The sequence below is a fragment of the Garra rufa genome, chromosome 14 (assembly GCF_049309525.1).
Source record: "Garra rufa chromosome 14, GarRuf1.0, whole genome shotgun sequence".
NCBI classification, from domain to species: domain Eukaryota; kingdom Metazoa; phylum Chordata; class Actinopteri; order Cypriniformes; family Cyprinidae; genus Garra; species Garra rufa.
In genome coordinates, this window is record NC_133374.1 from 41,222,128 (window position 1) to 41,235,541 (window position 13,414).

The following is a 13,414-nucleotide window of genomic DNA, read 5'->3' on the forward strand; positions in this document are numbered from 1 at the left end:
CTAAAAAAGCAGGTAAAACCAGGACCGGACTATCTATGAGCAGCATGAAACATTTCTATATACGTGTTCAGATCACAATTATGTTGTGAATTGTATTCAAACAACATGGATTTGTTGGCAAATTCAGATTAAACACACAGTCGCATTTACCTTTGCTTGGCAAAATTTGATGTTCAAAACCCAGTCATTTCAATAGGCATGATCTGGAATTTTGCTTGAGGGTGGAACATTCCTCCACACAGATTTTACATCAGGTTCAAGTTGGTTACACAAATTTGCCATGTTGACCAACAGCTTTGAAAGTGACCTCTGTGTGAGCAGTACTCTGTGCGTTGCTGCATTATTAATGGACCTTTTTTGCGCTAATGTAATCACATCTTTTTTTGTCCTTTTTCACTTACTGACAAACAAACAGGAAGCTTTTAAGAATGCAATAGTGAGAGGTCAGAGGTATGTCTAACTTTGAGTAGAACACAGAATACCACACAGGGAATTTGCAAACAGGGTTTTGTTTTCTAGTTGACCAATAAAAACCTGTGCACCCTGACTCTTCAACACATTTTTATTCCCAGCTCGTCACATATGGATGTTCTGTCTGGACCCCTTGGCATTACTTTTTAACACACTGGGTACATTTTTCAACACCCCGTGTTCTCTATTGCTTGTTTGCTTTATGCATCAAATACAGACACAGACATTTTTAAAAGTATAAGCATAAGGATAAGCATAAGTAAAAGTATTTGGTTACACTTTATTTTAAGCTGTACTTTACAGTGTAATTATACATTAAAATACTGAGTAATATTAATTAACTACATGTTCTTACTATATGGTTTGGCTTAGGGTTACTTGCATGCAATTATGCATAATTAATTGTTTTTATAATAGTAAGTACATGTAACGTGTGACAAGGACACCTTAAAATAAAGTGTTATCAAATATTTTATAGATATTTTGGAGCACCAAACCCCAACCCTACTCTAAACCTAACCACTTCTCAACAATATTAAATACATAACCCCCAGATAAAAGTATAGTCAGATGTATTTATTGACCAGAAAACCGTATGAAAGTATTACAAACAACTCATGTTGTATTCTAACTGTTCTGAAGCCATACATAATTTTATGTGTAGAGTGAAATGTAAAATTTTATTTGCTGAAAATAACCCCACTCCATTAATGCAGTCATATCTTATACAAAACATAAATCTGAACATTAGCATGACACAATCAGTCATAAGACCCAGGAGAGCAAATTACATTTCACAGTCAGTTTCTGAATGTGTTTGTGATTTGAACATTACGGCTAGAAATTATGATTATGATTGGGTCTGCTCAAATAAATCAATCATTTGGCCTCAGAAGACTTGGAACATTTGAGATATTTAAAGAAACTGTGACTGTAGTTGTAAATATTTGTTATATCCTTTGTTTTATATTGTCAAAGTCCCATAGGTTTATGGGTAGGGGTTGAGTTAGGTGCTGACTAGTGTAATGTAAGTTATGCAGCAAAAAAAATATTGTTGCTGTTTAAATTGAAAATCATACTGTATGTCATAATCAGAGGTTGTGTTAGACTTTTTTTTAGGGTTGTAAAAATTCAGTCATAATCTATTATTGTCATAACTATGTTTTAATTATAATAATAAATTTAATTGCTTTTATTTTTGTTCCCATTTTCATTTTTAATAATGAACCTACAGAACGATATAGACTTATGCATTTATTTTGAAGAGAACGGATGAACAGACTCTGTGAAATTTTTCATGTTCAAGACCTCACCCGCAGTGACACCGGAGGCCACTAAAAACAACAAAATATGCTAGGTCTGGGTAAAATAAATAAATAAATAATAAAATAAATAAAAAAGATTTCTCTATTTCAATTGATTCTCACATTTATAAACCAATATCAATTCTTAAATCCCAATAGATTTTTTGGTCGATGCTGTTTTTAGTTGGTAAATAAACAGTACATAGCGTGCCTCCCATCCAATAATTTGCAATATATTTTAAATTCTGTCCATTTCATTAGAAATTTTAAGCAATAAAAACCACTTTACCATGCTTTAATGTGGCGTGATAGATCGCTGTAGCTAAAACTTTGTACTTGCCTCTGTATCAAACACATAGCAAAAGATTTGTGACAGTTTCATTTTTGTTCTGGATCCTGCGCACTTTGTGTCTGTGTGTATTGATACCAAAGGGTTCTGATTAAAAAATACACAAAATATTTTTTCAAAATGCACTGCATTTTGAAAAAAATAAATAAATAAATGGCTTTAAAGAGCTACGCAGTGTTCATCCAAGGGGACCTGACCAAGTGTCAATTTGTGATCAATTGGGAGAACATGTTGGACCCTGGTGGACTTTGTGTTAATACAGAGCAGATGCAACATATGTTACTATTATTATACAAGCTTTTTGGATATGGTGGAATATAAGCTTGTGTTTGTGTGTCAGCCTTCACAGAGAAGAAGTCTCTTCATTATCCCGCATGGAGGCAGCATGGGAACTTGACACAAGAATGTTCTGCTCCATGCGTCAGTAGAACGAATATTGACAAGTGTGGACAAATGATGAATCACACAGGCATGAGGTGTGATAAACACTAACACACAGTGGCATCTGTGAGTTAAATTGTAGCTGAGTCAGTCATGGCATCTATCATGTAGATCAGCTCTTTTATATTTCATAGATGAGATTTCTTTTGTAGAGCCATAAAAAGATGAAGCTGCTTCATGAAATCTCTCATTCGTACTGCTGAGAATGTGAAGAATATTTAAACAGTTAATTCACCTCAAAATGAAACATGATGTAATTTTCTAGTCACCCTCATAATGTGAATTTCTAAAGAATATCCTGAGCTCTCTTTTAATACAATGAAAGTGACTGGTTACTGCCAAAATTACAAATTTGCACATAAAAGTATCATAAAAATATGAAGCACATATGACTAATGTGCTATTCTTCAAGTCTTAGAATAACTTTCTGTTAGAAGAAGTCCATAAGTCACTGAAAATCTTGACATTCATTCCAACTCATCAGCAGGTTTATGAGGATTCATGAGAGAAGCAGCAAGTTCTTAATGAATCATTCTCCTAAATTGGATCTAATCAGTGAATGGATTGATCAAGTTCTCAAATCTGGTCAGAATGAATAATTTTGATTCATGCATGAATCCACATTGACGTTTGAAACTTAATGATTAACAGTTCACTGGAGGGGAGGTTGATCAGGGAATAATGACTCAAATCCTGTTTGAGTCAATAAGTGAGTTCACTCGTGGCCATCTTGAAAAATGCTCTCAGGCAGCAGTTCTCAAAATCTCAACAAACTAACATTTCAAGTCAGCATATACAATACAATATTATAAACATGTTGCATTATTATGCACTGTACACAAAGGTGCTTCACGATGCTATAGAAGAACCTTTTTTTTTTCAAATTATATAAAAAAGAAAAAAATAAGAAAGAGATGGTTATTTAAAAAACCTTTGACTGAATGGTTCTTTGTGGAACCAATATTGGTTCGCTGTGAAGAACCTTTTAAAGCACTTTTATTTTTATGAGTGTATAAGTATAATCATCAACTTCTAACCCTCAAATAATATTGAAAACTGCATGTTTCAAGTTGGTCAAACCATGTGAAGTAAACCAATGAAGCGAGCAAGTTTCTAAAAAATGAACAGACAGTGACTATCAACAATTAGCATTTGTATTTTTTATTTAAAAGTTGGGACAGTCTGTTCTTCAATGTCTTTAGGTCTGAACTGTGGTTGAGTGGATTCTTGAGTGGTTTCCGTTTTCCAGTTGTTCAAGTATAACATTGAACTTAATCTATTTAAAAACAATGAATGGTCTAGAATAATCTAGACTTTGCGTGAAAATGCAGCACATAAGTGTATAATGTTTTAGCAACCCTAGGCTTTGCATTATCACTGCCATGGCTAACTGCTTTATTACAAGTTTGATTTATGGATTACTATTTTGTTTACTAGATAAGTGTTAATAAAAAGCACATTTGTTCGAAAAACATTTGCATTTGAACAAAGTTTTGCCTCTGTAGTTAATTCTGTAGCGACTGCGTACAAATAGTGATATGAAACAAGTGGTGTGAGTTCCACTTCTGCCTTTTTTTGACTGAATGCGCTGTCAGGCGTGATTCTGGACTTAACCTTTTAGTTAAACTTTACAAGGGTGTTTGCCCATAATTATGTCATAGGACAATCCCTCTCAGTCATTTCATTGTGAATGTTTGTTATTTCATTGCTAGACATTCATTACGTAGATATCGTTTTCATGTGATCTCCTTAGGATTGCTTTTGTTTAGTGTGTTTGGGCTTGAGAAATTAAAATGACAAATAGAGAGTGAGAATCAACTATTTTCTTTATTTTTCACCTCACAAGGTGCTCATGTCACCACTTCTTCTTTTTTTTTTTTCTTCTTTTTTTTCAGATTATAATTAGAATGCATGTTCGGCTCTGTGAATTTCCTGCCTTTTTTATCCTGGGCATCTTCAGAGGCATGGACATGCATCTCCAGACATATGGCAGATGTCTGCTATCTCTCTGTGCGCCTGACAGCCCAGTCGATGCTTTTAATCAGCTGATTGGATGCCAAAGCAAATCCCATTCAACACAGAGGAAGGTGAAGGGAATTGATTCACCAACAAATGGCCTTGGGAGGTTCATTGCAGATGTTTACTCAGTGTTTGCCCAGCAAAACTATATTCTTTCCTGATCCCTGTAATGTTATAGCTCTATAGCAATGAAGACGAGGCAGGCTTAGTGGAAAAAACATATGTCTATCAACTTTTTTTTGCAAAACATTACATACACTGCAAAAAATGTTTTTCTTACTTATTTTTTTTTTTTTTTTATGTTTACGGCCAAAATATCTAAAAATTCTTAAATCAAGAAGAATTTTATAGGCAAGTAAAAATTATTGTCTTTAGTCAAAAAAAAAAAAAAAAAAAAAGGAAAAATTAAGTGCATTTTTGCTTGAAACAAACAAAACAATCTGCCAATGGGGTGAGAAAAATAATCTTGGTTTTTTTTTTCTCACCCCACTGGCAGATTGTTTTGCTTGTTCTAAGAAAAAACTCAATTAAATCTCACAGACAATAATTTTTACTTGTCTAGAAAGATATTTTTAGATATTTTTATATTTTTAGTTAAAAAAGCTTTTTTTGCAGTGTATAATTTACTGTAGTTGTAGTTATAATTCAATGCACTGCAAAAAAATGCTTTTCTTAATTAGACTTTTTGACTTGTTTTCAGCCAAAATATCTAAAAATTCTTAAATCAAGAAACGTGAGTTAAAATAAAAGCTAAAATGGTATGTTTGCATCAACTTTTTTTTTCTTTCTCATTTGCCTGTACCAATGAGGCAACACTTTATTTTAAGTACCAATTCTCACTACTAAGACATGCATGCATATCACAAGCATATTAGCTGTTTATTAGTATTTATAAAGCACACATTAATGCCTTATTCTGCATGATCATATTTTTGCCTTAATCCACTCCATACCTAAACTTAACAACTGATTTACTAACTATTAATAAGTAGCAAATAAGGCGTGTGTTCAGGAAAAAGTCCTAGTTCATAGTGAACATGTGTTCCTTATTACCAATTAATCATTTTATCCCACTCAAATGGATATTGCATTTTTTTTTTACTTGTTTCCAGCCAAAATATCTAAACATTCTTAAATCAAGAAGGATTCTTAGAACAAGCAAAATAATCTGCCAATGGGGTAAGAAAAATATTCTTATTTCAAACAGAAAATAATATTATTTTTCTTACCCAATTGGCAGATTATTTTGCTTGTTTCAAGCGAAAATGCATTTAATTTTGTCTTGTTTTTACTGAAAACAAGAAAATAATTTCCTTCTTGATTTAAGAAGTTTTAGATATTTTGGCTGGAAACAAGACAAAAAAAATCTAATTAAGAAAAGCATTTTTTTTTTTTTTTTTGCAGTGTACTGTACATACAACAACTAACTTAATAAAACATTGCCTGATTCTCATTTTTGGATAAATCTTTATTCTTACTGGACATTTCATGATGAAAGTGTCACAAAACGTGCAAAAAGCATAATTGTAACCACAGAAAAAAGAGAATAGGATATTTTCACCAGTTTCAACTTAAAAACTTAAGTTTAGCAGCTGCCTTAAAATATTAAGTTAAATCAACTGATTTTAATTGTAATAAGTTAAAATGACTTGTAGTTTTAAGCTGATTTAAATTAAAATTTTAAGGCAGCTTTTAACTTGAATCTGGTGAAAACTTTTTACAGGAGGAAAACAAAGGAGCAGAAATGAGCACACTGATGCATACAACCACAAGGGACAACACCACACAAACAACAGGGGAAACACTGGGGTATATATACAAGTTCACCAGGGACTGACAAGAGACAGGTGTTGGTGATTAGCTGACATGGTAACACACAAGGGCAGCTATTACGACAAACAAGAGGAACAATGACAAACTATATGGAAACAGTGCAAAAATGTTGGGGCTAGAAGGGATACAGCGATGGCCAGATTGTCCTACCAGGGCTTACATGCACACATCAATATTGTATAATTTTGCAAAAAATAAAAAATAAAAAAAAAAATATTTTGCCATGGGGTTTGGGTTGGTCAGGTTTGGAGATCAGATAGACCAGATTAAACCAGCTATGATATGCCAACCACGGGAATTGCTTGACATTTGAGCTTGATTTACTCAAACTGTGCCATATTTAGTCAGTCACACTTTTAAATGCATTTAGCTTTTTAGTGATAACCCTAAAAGTTCACACTCCATGCATCATTCAAGTGATTTTACCAGAATTCCATAGGAAGAAAACATGTGAGGTTGTCATTCAGATACATTGCACGTGAGATACTTGTTAAGGCTGCAGCACGTCTATTTGTGTGACACTAAACATTGAAAATCAATGTAAAAACAATCTCAAAGTAGTCATTTATTAAGTAAATGAAGCAGTGAATTACTCACCCACTGCTTTAAAAAAAGACATTATATTTAGTAAATCTTACTGGAAATAGATGTATAAGCAGTTTATGTTTTAAAAATATATGTTTAGGTTTTGATTAAGATTTTTTTTTTTTTTTTTTTTTTTTGGTGGTTAGATCCAAACTTTTTTTCTGCAGTTGGTGTTAGTGGGAATTTATTTACAAAACAACAACTGTAAATTGTAAAATGGATTAAAATAGCTTAAATTTATGTATATTTATTTATTTGAAAAACAAAACAATATTTAAAAGACTTCATTTACAGAGTCAAAACATCTCAAATGTTCATTCAGTATATTAAGAGTGCCATGCAATTTAGTTAATTCTAAATGCATGTGACGCATCAATATAAAATGCCACGGTTCTTCATTGAGATAAAGTATTGTTATTGAACTATAAAATGCACAGCAGACTCTTTCTCCTGTAATGCAGAGGTACAGGTGATAGTGCTGTATCTCAGTGCTTCTCACATGTACAGATCTTATTTGGTTCAACCTTCCTGTCTGGTAGATTTGAATTCCAACTTTCCTTATCTTTGGACTGAAATAAAGTCAACCCAAAACCAGGTGTGACAAGCATCCTTTTTTAATGTGTTTATTTAGTGTACAAAAGGTAATTGGCCAATATAGTTTGACTGTGACTTAAAACCAAACCTGGACTCTTGTTTCATGCTATCTTACTTTCATTCATCCTTCTTGCTCTTACTTTTGCTTTTTTTAGTGTTATGAATGCATGTAGCTCCAGGTGCATCACAAAGACTGATTGTCAGCTTTCTGTTATAGACTTATAGTGCTGTCCTGCCAGAACACACTGTACATGATTAATCCTGCTCCAGTCCAGATTCATCAGAGAAAATGTGAAACAGTTTTAAAATATGTATTTACAATGGCAGGGGAGGCCTGGCAGGTCTCTGCTGCATGTATAATAATAATAATAATAATAATAATAATAATAATAATAATAATAATAATTCTAAGAAAAATTAAGGTCCAAACAACCCCACTGACATTTCTTATAGGCACAAACAATTATTTATTTATTTATTTTGTAGTTGTAGTTCCAGGAAAGTAATGCAAAATAACATGAGAGTAAATGATGACAAGATGACATTATTTTTATTGTGTCCTGTGTCCTTGAATGTTCCCTCTCAGTCGGTCTCTACGACGTCACGTCGGAGACTGACGAATTGGGATATCGCTTTAGAGATACCAATCCTCTTCGTGTGTAAACTAAACGAGCCAATGCACATTGGCATGCATGATTGCATCCAGCTGTCGCTGATCACAGCGTGAGCATAAATACACAGCAGGTGCAATGCATAGACAGCATTTCGCATCGGAGCCGATCTTCTCAATGAGAGACGCAACGAGCCATTCTTACAAAGAACTCTTCACTGCGGTGTTGGCGGTACGGCGCGTCAGCGGTGGTGGTCTCCTGTGGGTGGAAAAAGCGCGCAGTCAAGGATTGCACTACCTGCCTTCTGTGTCGCAGCGGCCATCTCCCCTGTGTGCTTCAGCACTGAGCAGTTTTCTAAAAGAGTATCACGGGTGAACGTCTTTTTAAAGACGAGGTGTTTGAAACACAATGCCGTTTCACCCGTGCGTTTCTGGATGCGGTCGTTACCTGGCGCCAGGTGATGGTCACGAACGCTGTCTGACGTGTCTGGGTATTGAGCACGCTCAGGCGGCGTTTGTGGATGAGTCATGCTGTCATTGCGGCGGCATGTCCATCACGGAGCTGCGGACCAGACTCCGCTTCCTGCAAAGGGGCGGGGTGCCAGTTCCTCTGCCCAGATCTACCGTTGGCGTTTGCCGGGGGGACTCTGGCAGAGGGCTGACTGGTCTGACGGTGACGGTGGGGAATTTCCCGGCGGATAATCCGCTGGGGGTTCCTCCTTCCACCGACAGTCCGTTCCATCTGGAGCTCCCAGAAGAGTGTTCGGGTCCTCCTCGTGAGGTACCGCTCATTACTTTTGGGGCTCCCCCTGACGACCGGATGTCAATCGCTGCATCGGGGGGTGAGCCAGACTTCTCGGGGGAGGACGATTCCGGATCGCTGCCGTCCACTGGGCGGTCAGCGGTGCCGGATACCGACCCCGAAATGATGGCTATGCTTTCCCGGGCCGCCGAGAGGGTAGGGCTTGAATGGAACCCTCCATCACGTCCCGACCCCTCTCGGCTGGATGACTGGTATCTTGGGGTGGCCCGCGCTGGTTCTCAGCGTCCCACCCCAGTGCCCTTCTTCCCGGAGGTGCATGACGAGCTTACTGGGACGTGGACGGCACCTTTTACTGCCAGAAACCGCTCCAGTGGCACGTCCTCCCTCACCACCCTTGATGGCGGACCAGCGCGGGGGTACGCGGCTGTCCCGCCGGTGGAGCGTGCGGTGGCGATGCAATTGTGTCCCGGCGCCGCTTCCACTTGGCGGGGCAACCCGTTGCTCCCCTCCCGGGCCTGTAGGCACTCGTCGGCTCTGATCGGCAGTGCCTACACGGCTTGTGGCGCTGCTGGCTCCGCCCTACACGCTATGGCGTTGTTACAGGTCCATCAGGCCCAGGCACTGAAGGACCTGTACGAGGGTGGTCACGACCCGGAAGTTCTACGTGAACTCCGTATCGCTACGGACCTCGCGCTACGAGCGACGAAGGTTACGGCGCGGTCTCTGGGTCGTGCGATGTCCACGATGGTGGTCCAGGAACGCCATCTCTGGCTGTGTCTGGCCGACATGAGGGAAGCAGACAAGGTCAGGTTCCTGAATGCCCCCGTGTCCCAGACCGGCCTCTTCGGCGACGCGGTCGAAAATTTCGCCCAGCAGTTTTCGGCCGCCCAGAAGCAGACTGAGGCCATCAGTCATATCCTCAGCCGCCGGCGGCACCTCGGTCTGCTCGTCGCCGAGGGCGGCCCCCTGCCTCCGCCCCCGCTCCACAGCAGCCTGCGCAGCAGCCTTCACGGCGGCGCCGTGGAGCCGGTCCCAGGGCGGCCGCCCCGCCCGTCCAGGCTCCCACCAAGACCAGTGGGAAACGCAAGAACAAGCGTCCCTGAGACGGGCGACCCAGAGATGGAGGAAGCTGCTCTTCGGGAGATGGTGATCGCACCACTCCCTCCCCCGGAGGAGGGCCGGGCGGAGAATCTTTTGTTTCCTTTAAAAAAGTTTCTTTTAAGAAACCCGTCATCGGCCTCACGGTCGGTGACACCCAAATTTTCAATAAAAGAGCAGTTTCTACTATCTCTGGGTCCCCAGAGGGGACAGCGGGTGTTGCACGGGTTAGCCCCGGGCTTCACCCCCTCTCCCCTCCCGCCAGCAAATGGCGCTGGGCGGTTGGAGAGTGCGGTAAGACGGACTACTCACGCACCAGCTGCCAGAACGCAGGTAAATGTCTTGCACACACCACACACAGACACTCTGACCCCGCTTCGGACCGGCATAGAGACGCCCGAGCGGGGTCCCTGCGTTCCACCTCGCTGCCCCCCCGCAGGTACGTCAGTGGTCCCGCTGGTCCCTCTTGTACGTTGGCTGGGGGCCTGGAGAGGGCTTCCCAGTCCGTCTTGCTGGCTCCTCCGGACCATCAGGCTCGGCTACGCGATTCAGTTCGCCCGGCGTCCGCCTCGGTTCAGGGGCATCCACTTCACTACAGTGAAAGTAGCAGATGCCCCTGTCCTACGGGCAGAGATTGCTACCTTGCTGGCGAAGAAAGCAATAGAGCCGGTCCCTCTAGCCGATATGAAGACAGGGTTTTACAGCCCCTACTTCATAGTACCCAAGAAAAGCGGCGGTTTACGACCGATCCTGGACCTGCGCATCTTGAATCGAGCTCTTCACAAGCTACCTTTCAGAATGCTCACACAAAAACACATCCTCAGATGTGTTCGTCCCCAGGATTGGTTCGCAGCGATCGACCTGAAGGACGCGTACTTTCATGTTTCGATCCTTCCGCGCCACAGACCATTTCTGCGGTTCGCGTTCGAAGGCAGAGCATATCAGTACAAGGTCCTGCCCTTCGGGCTGTCCCTCTCCCCCCGTGTCTTCACGAAAGTCGCGGAGGCGGCCCTTGTTCCCCTCAAGGAACAGGGCGTTCGTATCCTCAACTACCTCGACGACTGGCTGATACTAGCACACTCTCGAGAGCAGTTATACGAACACAGGGACCTGGTGTTGGCACACCTCGCCCGCTTGGGCCTTCGGGTCAACTGGGAAAAGAGCAAACTCTCCCCCGTGCAGAGGATCTCTTTTCTTGGTGTGGAACTGGACTCGGTCAGCCAAACAGCTCGCCTCACGCAAGAGCGGGCTCAGTCGGTGCTGAACTGCTTGAATACGTTCAAGAGCAGAGAAGTGGTCCCACTGAAACAGTTTCAGAGGCTCCTGGGGCATATGGCAGCAGCTACGGCAGTTTTACCGCTTGGCCTGCTCCATATGAGACCACTTCAGCACTGGCTTCATGGCCGAGTCCCGAGGAGAGCGTGGCAGCGTGGCACTCTCCGGGTCAAAGTAACCTCGGCCTGTCGCCTAACCTTCACCCCGTGGTCAGACCTAGCTTTTCTTCGGGCAGGAGTTCCCTTAGAACAGGTCTCCAGGCACGCTGTGGTACACACGGATGCCTCCACCACCGGTTGGGGAGCCACGTACAACGGGCAGGCAGTGTCGGGGGTTTGGACGAGCCCCCAGCTACACTGGCACATCAACTGCCTAGAGCTGCTGGCAGTACGTCTTGCCTTGAACCGTCTCAAAGGGCGCCTTCGAGGCAAACACGTGCTGGTCCGTACGGACAACACTGCGACCGTTGCGTACATCAACCGACAAGGTGGTCTACGCTCCCGTCGCATGTCGCAGCTCGCCCGTTCTCTCCTCCTCTGGAGTCAGAAGCATCTGAGGTCGCTTCGTGCCATTCACATTCCGGGTTTGCTCAACCGTGCAGCCGACGAGCTCTCACGAGCTGCGCTTCCCGGAGAGTGGAGACTCCATCCCCAGTCGGTCCAGCTGATCTGGAGACGTTTCGGGAAAGCTCAGGTAGACCTGTTTGCTTCTCCAGAGACGTCCCACTGCCAGCTCTTTTACTCCCTGACCGAGGGTACACTCGGCACGGACTCCCTGGCATGCAGCTGGCCACGGGGCCTTCGCAAGTATGCGTTTCCCCCAGTGAGCCTTCTCGCACAGACACTGTGCAAGGTCAGGGAGGACGAGGAGCAGGTCCTGTTAGTGGCGCCTTACTGGCCTACTCGGACCTGGTTCCCAGAACTGATGCTCCTCGCGACAGCCCCTCCCTGGCGGATTCCTCTGAGGAAGGATTTACTGACTCAGAGACGGGGCACCCTGTGGCACCCGCGTCCAGACCTCTGGAAACTACATGTCTGGTCCCTGGACGGGACGCGGAGGTTCTGAGTGATCTACCCCAAGGAGTGGTAGACACCATCACTTCGGCGAGAGCTGCATCCACGAGACATGCTTACGCCTTGAAGTGGAACCTGTTCGTCGAATGGGCTTTCTCAAGAAATGAGGATCCCCGAAGATGCTCGGTCGGAGTCGTGCTTACCTTTTTGCAGCAAGGGTTGGAGCGTAGGCTGTCACCCTCCACCCTTAAGGTCTATGTAGCCGCTATTTCTGCAAACCATGACCCCGTTGAAGGAAGGTCAGTAGGTAGGCACGACCTGGTCGTCAGGTTTCTCAGGGGAGCCAGGAGGTTAAATCCTCCTAGGCCCCCCTCCGTACCCTCTTGGGACCTGTCTCTGGTGCTCACAGCACTACAGCGGGTCCCCTTTGAGCCTTTACAGTCAGTCGAGCTGAAGTATCTCTCTATGAAGACTCTGCTCCTGCTGGCATTGGCCTCCATCAAGAGGGTAGGGGACCTGCAGGCGTTTTCGGTCGACGATTCGTGCCTTCAGTTCGGGCCGGCAGATTCCCAGGTAACCCTGAGGCCCCGGCCTGGCTACGTGCCCAAGGTTCCCACTACTCCCTTCAGGGACCAAGTGGTGAGCCTGCAAGCGCTGCCCCCGGAGGAGGCAGACCCAGCCCTAGCTTTGCTTTGTCCCGTCCGAGCATTAAGATGCTACGTCGACCGGACGCAAAGCTTCAGGACCTCAGATCAGCTCTTTATTTGTCACGGAGGACGGCAGAAGGGGAAGGCCGTCTCCAAGCAGAGGATGGCACACTGGATAGTGGATGCCATCGCCTTGGCTTATCAAGCTCAGGGCGTGCCCTGCCCGCTCAGGTTGCGAGCTCACTCTACTAGGAGTATTGCATCCTCCTGGGCGCTGGCTCGTGGCGCCTCGCTATCTGACATTTGTAGAGCTGCGGGTTGGGCGACCCCTAACACGTTCGCTAGGTTTTATAGCCTTCGTGTAGAGCCAGTCTCCTCCTGTGTTCTCACCTCAAACGGGTAGAAGCACTGA